This window comes from Neodiprion lecontei, chromosome 2 (genome assembly GCF_021901455.1).
Source record: "Neodiprion lecontei isolate iyNeoLeco1 chromosome 2, iyNeoLeco1.1, whole genome shotgun sequence".
NCBI classification, from domain to species: Eukaryota; Metazoa; Arthropoda; class Insecta; order Hymenoptera; family Diprionidae; genus Neodiprion; species Neodiprion lecontei.
The window spans coordinates 14,383,255-14,390,829 of record NC_060261.1 but is presented as its reverse complement, the minus strand read 5'-3'; the positions used below and the strand labels follow the sequence as shown (position 1 = coordinate 14,390,829).

At 39.7% G+C, this 7,575-nt stretch overlaps 1 protein-coding gene across 1 annotated transcript in view; it reads left to right on the top strand.

Moving 5' to 3' along the window:
- The first annotated feature begins 392 nt into the window (after positions 1 to 392).
- LOC107227835 overlaps positions 393 to 7,575 on the top strand; it is an 80,743-nt gene continuing 73,560 nt past the window's right edge. The window contains exon 1 of the mRNA XM_046732254.1: positions 393 to 1,047. The gene's annotated coding sequence lies outside the window, so the exon portion shown is untranslated. The remainder of the gene's footprint in view (positions 1,048 to 7,575) is intronic.

The window sequence follows — 7,575 nt, the reverse complement described above, 5'->3', positions numbered from 1 at the left end:
CGCGACCTGTTGTGCGGCACCCGAGAGTCGAGCTACTCTCTACCCGTTGAATTCTGCTGTATGGGCAGAGAGCTCCTGTACAGCTGTACCGTTCGTTCTTTCGCACACGCAGAAGGCGAGGCGTATGCATGCATGCATACACATACGTAGGTGAGCGTACAGGCAGCAAGCAGAGAGTAGAATACGAGACGCAGCGCAACCCCCCCCTCCGCCCTCCTTTACCCGTCGACCCGACGGCGGTGAGACGTTCTTACACCGAGGCAATTGCACACGACATGGACGCGCGCGCACGCACACATACACACGCACACACACACACACAGGTACGCGCGCGCGCCAACGCGTTGCGCCTGTGTGCCGGCCACGGCTCGCACGACTGCTGCAAGGGCTAAAGTCACGCCGCGCTAGCAGAGTACTAATTCCGTGCGGTTAAGGGGGATGATAGAGGAGAAAGAAGGAGAAAAAGATAAGGAGGAAAAAGAATCTATAAACACGCAGAGGTGTATCGGTTATTATCCAGGAAACCGACGCGTCCGACTCGCTGTCACCCGGCACAGGAGCATCGTGGAACCTAACCTAGCGGCGGGTTTGTGCGACGAACGCTCGCTCGGCCCCCGCGTGCTTGCCAGGTCGTCCATTTTGTGTTCGAAGCCTCTAAGACTGCTGCCTGCCTGCCTGCCTGCCTCCACGTGTCGACCGCCAAGCTATTGACCGCTTCTTCTTCCCGCTCCGCGTTTCCCCGAACGGAAAACTTGGGATGAATTCTAACCTACGCGAGAGACAAGAATTCGCGTTTGTTCTGTAGCAACGAGATCGGTCGATATGCAATACAGTTTCGCGAGTGAATGATAAACAATATAACGCGGCAGTGATCACGTCGAGTAGTAGTGACGCTTCTTCGTTCGTTCGTTCGTGCTTAATACACCTACCTACCTAGTGTGATTTCGATTCCTCGACGGCCTCGCCTGCTGTCCGAGAAATTCCGAGGCGGTTTTCTCGCCTCCGAGGTCCGTGATGCAGAGTTTAGACTCGTAGAGTTGTGTAAAGGTGCGAGATTTTCTACCGCAGTAATTGGGAAATTATTTATATATCCCACCACGCTTCGTTTTACGGGCATTATTTTCGACGATCTTTCATGTATTATTTTCAATGTCGTCATTTGTACCCTACGGCTGTTTGACGTTCCGTTTCATCGCTACTGTTACAACAGACAACGAATCGCAGTTGCTGACCAACTATCGACTGCTTCCCGTTTTTTTGCCTTCCTTCTTTCCTTCCTTACTGCCTGCTACCGACTCACGTAAAGTAACACTGGTAGACTGAAATCTGAATTTTATTCTCTAAACTTACCACACCTACCAGTGATAATCGACAACGTGTCATTCCTTTAAAGATTCCCCCCTTAACGTTCCGAATAACGAGGCTCGAGTTCGCGACGTTCGTGTAACGATGCATTTTTCGGTAAAAATCGTTACCGTTTCGCAACTCCGGGGCACGGTCTGAAATTCGACGAACCGCTAGAAAGCATAATAATATACTTATATTTTTGCAAATTCAACGTCATCAAAGTCATTCCAAGCCTGCAAAATAGGCATTTGTGTTTCTTTCTCGATGTTTCGTTACGTTAAAGTCACTAACTTCAACCTCATTCTTTCGAACGTTTACCAAAGCCAGGATTGTGACGAATTACTTGGTGAATAAGACGCGCATCATTCTCTTCGGGATATCGCGTTGTTGTTGTTGTTATTGTTCTTACTATTGTTGATGTTTAATTTTTGTGTTTACCATTGTGATGATATTTTCGTTGCCATTGTGCCGTGCTGGAACATTCAGTGTTTACATTTCTTATCTTGCGAACTTCGAACTCGATTTCTTGTCCGATTTTTCTTCCGGACGGAGGCTGTAGGTTTTACAATTATTATCGGATATTAATATTTCATATTGCGCGTCAGGCGTACGCCTTGAAGGTCTCCAACATTAATCGAGCAGTGCGGTTATTTTTTTCGTTTCCGTTTGTCTTGTGAGCGTGTGAAAAGCAACCGATGTTGGCTGAAAAAAGATTTTGTTTCCCCGAGTCTTTCGCAGTTCGATTGATCGGTAGAGTTTCTACTTTCAATCCTGTAAATCTATTTGACTCTTGAATCAACTTTTACCTACCTGTAACAACACACTTGAGCGTATTTTGTCTAACAATTCGATGTAGTTACATTTTCTCTTCCAGCTTTGATCTACCGAATCATTACTTCCCAATAATTCCCGAATTTCTAAATAAAACTACCTCATATTTAGAAATGAAATTCAATTTTAACAGCCTTTTGCGATCTAATACTCTTCATAAACGTTATCAATTTATCCCGTAACCCTCCATTTTTTTCTCACATTCGTCACAACCAGCGGATTGCGTTCCGATGTTATCAAGGCATCATCAGAATTTTGTTGAGAAAAAATTACTTTCGGCAAGGGTAGATTTTCGATACAGTTCATTCATCCTACACCAAGCGCCGGTGTCGGATCATTGAAAGTTCATCAAATATTTCACCGCGGCAGAGGATAATTTTTTATTTCTCCAAATACACCGTATCTTCGGAATTTTTTCTTTTTTTCTTTGCTAGTTTAACCGAACGATGAAATGCGCAAACGATTCGATCGAAACGCGTAGGATATCCAGGACTGCACATAGCGTAGGCCAAAATGACTGATTCTGCCTCGCCTTAACGTTCGCCTCGTCGGCTTTCAGACGCCGAGCTCTTCGCGTGCACACGGCGAAATCCTCTCATCAATTTTCGCATGGAAATCAAACTTGCGACGGCGACGAATGAGCGCAATGTCTCAATCGTGAAGTTCTTTACCCGACAGTGATCGCCATTACGTATAAGCTAGCTGCTCGTGAGTTTTTAATGAAATTGCATTGTTTTTTTTCCCTTCTCGTTAACGGCTTTGGCTTTAATTCTGACTACGTAATAACGGTCAAAGCTTCACAATTTTACACTGCGTGTCTTCTACTCGAAATTTTCTTTCTCATTATTTTCACTAAATATCTACGAGTCGATAAGTAAGTGTCTTTATATAAATGATGTGAAAAATCAGGTTGGCGAATTATCGAGCCTCTGTGCATACTGCACGAAAATTTAAGATTGTAAAGTCTATTCCTCAAAGTCGATGGTGATCCGTTGGCTTGTTTAATTATTTTTTTTTTTGTCTCGTTTTTTTCTCCCTGCCTTTTGTGTAATATTTTATAGTGAAGTAATTGTTAATCGCTTGCAATACAATGTGGATAAACGAACGAGTGTTGTAAAATTCTTAAAAACCTCTCCGAGACTTGTAAATATAATTTTTGAAATAATAGAAAATCATGAAGAAAGAAACGAATGTAAATTGACAATGAATAAAAACCTCATCTTCTTTGTGAATAAACATTTTTTAAAGAACTGAATTTGATTCGTGTTCCACGAATACAACAAAGAGAAAAATATCTGTGTAGTGGTGCAACGTTGTAATTTTATACTTTCATTATTACATAAAAATATAAATAAAATCTAACGATACAGTGGAATGAAGTGAAGTGAAGTGTTTGAAAATTTTCTATGGCCTTAGCCTTTCTTCTTTTGTGAATCATATTTTATGATTGTAACTTGAAAATAATGATAAGTTATTTCCTTTCTAACGTTTGAGCGTTATTCTGAGTGATATTGAGTGAGAATTTAATAATAATAATAATAATAATAACAATACACTAGATACTTTGAATTTATATCACAGTTGCTAAAAACACATGAATAATAATCTTGAACGATGTGGTATTGTAATACTTTTGTGTTAATTCTGGAATTTGGAATTATACAAAGAAAGAAGAACGGACAAATTGCTCTTCAACGAATAGTCCAGTAACTCTGCAAGTGATTTTTCGTGCGTTTATATTCGTTGAAACGAGTTACTACTTCATGTACGTATAAATTGTGGTGTATCGAAATTGGGAAATGAAGAAAGGGAAGGAAGTAATAACAAAATCGACGAAAAGACGTTTTCCGAGAACATAATTCTGACAGAGAAATCTTGAAAAGTTTCTATCGCACAATTTCTTATAATCTATAATCCATTGTGTCCGTTGTTGGCGAAACGTTAAATGATATTTAAAAGAGAATGTAACCGATTGTGAACCGTCGATATTTTCAAAGAAAATACCCCGTGCAATACTAATTGCTGAAACGATGTTGAATTTAGTGATTATTCAGTGCCCGCTTAAAAGATAATAGATATATGTGTGCATATATTTCATTGCGAAGAACGGGATTGAATGTGAGTTGATAGGTTGAAAATCGAAAAAGTGTGTTAAACTGTTTAATAACAAACTGTTTATTCGTTAAATCGAAGAGCTAACGACGAATAAAAAAGAAAAACGTTGAGAAAACAAAAGAAAAAAAAAAGAAGAAGGTGACGAAAATCGAAAATCTCAGACGCGATACAATCTTTCCTAAAATCCGAAAATTAAAAACAAAGGCGCTCATAATGCAATATTTTCTAAAATCTGAAATAAAAGAGAAAAACGCTCGGAAAATAAGCAAAAAAAACAAAAGAAGGTGACGAAAGTCGAAAATCTCAAACGCGATAGAATGTTGCTTAAAATCACGGAACGTCTGATTGCGCAACTCCGGCTGATCAATAAAATCTATTTTTCGTTCGAAAATTCTTAAAAACATCGATATTTCACGATTTATTTCAAACAATTGGTGTATCGAGCCGCGCCTCGTCGTCGTGACCCCTACGCTTTGCACGATGGCTTCGGTTCGAGGCTTTCTCACCTTCTCTTCTCTTCTCTTCTCTTCTCTTCTCGTTCAGATCATTTCGTATGGATCGAGTTCTCGTCACAAAGTTTCCTCCACCGATCGTCTGTGCTGCCTGTTTATGATCGACGAGTTTGAGCTAAAAACATAAATTTATCGTGATGTGTTGATAATTGATTTCTTTGTCTACGCGACGACGATTATGTGCAACGTTGAACGGTAATTGAAAGAAAGAAACGACTAGGCGTGTCGCTCGAATCGTTATGAAAATCATGAAAACTCCGTTAACTCCGAAACATCTGTCGTGTAATTGGCTTTATTGAAGTTCTCTCGCAGAATATAAAGGAGAATAAAGACACCCGTGAGAATATTCGGCAAGTTTGTAAATATGTACGAAAAACTGTAATTCTTTTTCATAATTCGTCGGTCGTATAAAGAATCAATGTATAATAATAATCGTAATTTTTTTTGTTGGTGTTTGAGAGGTAATGTGAAAAATAGTTTAAACTCTTCGACGCAAGCAAAGTAGAGATGAATCGAAAAGCGTGAATAAATATTGGGGATAAAGTGGTCCGGTGGTGTTAATTTTTCGATTTTTGTCAACAGTCGCGTTCTCCTCGTTCGGATTATTCGCCTTCTACCCAATTCTACAATTAATGTTTTTGTCATAAATTTTTTGGCTGCTCGGAAATTTACAGTTCCGTCGTGAACAAAGTGCATGGATAATAGTTGCAAGATCTAAAGGTTACGAAGACCAGAAGGTAAAAAAGAGGGAACGTGGGTGCCTCTGGCAAAAATCGAAGGTCGTAATAGAAGTGCGTATTCCGTATATATCGTACGTATACGCCATTGAATAACCAGAGTGGTGAACTGATTATCTCGGTTGTATTTTTTTCGCCAATGTATCAAGTTTATCAACAGAATGTGTTGTCACATGTATTCACACGTATTTTTCGAACTGCCAGTTCCGTTAGAACGATTAGGAGTTTCATCTATCCAGAGAAAGATAGAGAACAGAATAGAACAGATCAGATCAGATTTATTTAAATTCTCATGTAGATGCTGGACAACGAAATCTACATTACAATGCAGTAAATGTAAAATAGCGAATTAAAGTCATACTGAAGTTAGTAACGTTATCGTAACGGTGCATGCTGAGGAAAAAACCGTTATTTTGCGTTTTTGGAATTGTTTGAAATTCAGTAAATCCTCATGAAACAAAACACTCGTATTTCCAAATCTTGATTCCTTCAAAATCATTGCAAGATTAAGAAAATATTCATGTTTTCCTCGATGTTTCGTTGCAACAGCATTAATAACTTCAACCTCGTGAATTAAAGCACGGCAGGGGGAATTGGAAGATGGCAGGGGGAGGGGGGAGGTGACATTTTTTTTTTCTCTTTCATTTACTCGCGCGTCTGGCCAAAAGCTACGTATGCGTGTACACATGCCGAGTACTATTCACGTCCCTGTTGGCTCCCTGACGCTGCTCGTAACTCGACTCCTAACATGTCGAATTCTAGGAACTAAACCAATAGCGGACCTCCAACTCACGAGTCGGCCGAAACGAGATCCAAATGCTGATTTTCACTTACCCCCCCCCCCACGGTGATGCGCATTTGTGCAGGGGGGGGTCAACGAATAGTATTTAACCTTTGACGATTTGATATGTTTGGGAGAAAAGGTTAAGAATTCAATTTCTGATAAAAAAACAAAAAAAAGACAAAAACTAAAATAATTCCCAGCAGAGTCGAAAGATTCAGACGTAATCATTCGATCGTTTTACGGGCTTGTCGAATATGTTTTATGAACGGAAATTTAGGCGACGTTTGCTTGCGCCTATCGAAACTTATTTGGTCGAATCAAAATCAGTGGAGAGTCTTCAGACCTCCGGCAAGTTCAACCCGTATCGGAGGCTGGAGATATCGATTGGACAGACAGACTCTCCTTCACTCCCGTTCGTCCCGTTCCTCCCATTGCGCTGCTCTTTTCCTCCATATGTATTTTAAGTATATTATAGGAAGCACTCGTATTAGATACCGGATTTTACACAATCTCCGATACGAATCTTTATCTTTCTCTGTCCTTCAAATTCAAACATTGAAACATATATTACAGGCATTGTATAATCGAGTGTATCTTCCGTACTGTACAATTTTTTCTCTTCTATCTGGAGTAATGGAACACAAGTGGTATGAAATTTTCGGAAATGACAGTGTTTGTTATTGTTTTTGCTTGGGTGCTGTTGTTAATTGAGAAAAGTTAGATGGTGAAAATCGATGTAAAAATGGATAACCTAAGGAAAATAGAGAAAATTTGTTGCGAGTCAAGTTTGTAAGTTCAGTTTAGTCCGCACTCTTATTCGCCGCAATGGTAATTGGATTGTATGAAATTTTCAATATCGTGCTGAAAACATTGGGCTTGACTCTTGATACACTCTATAATAATGATAATCATCAATAGCAAATCCAATGACATTAGACGCGAATTTATTTTCAATGATGACATCATTCCTTGTGAGGCAGGGATGCGGTTTTTAAACCATATTCAGCGTTGTCAATTTTTCGTACTTTCATTAATAGCCACACAATCGCAGTTGCAAACACAATAATCGGTGCCCAGAGTTTGGAACGATTTCAATTTATTACTCTCCGCCACAGAGTAAAATAGTAAAATACGCTATTCTATAGTAGTAAAAGTTTCTTTTTACGCCTGCACGTTTACGCGAATTCGATGGTTACGAAATTATGACAAGTCGCAACTTTGTATAACAGCTTGCAAGTGGGCTCCAAAA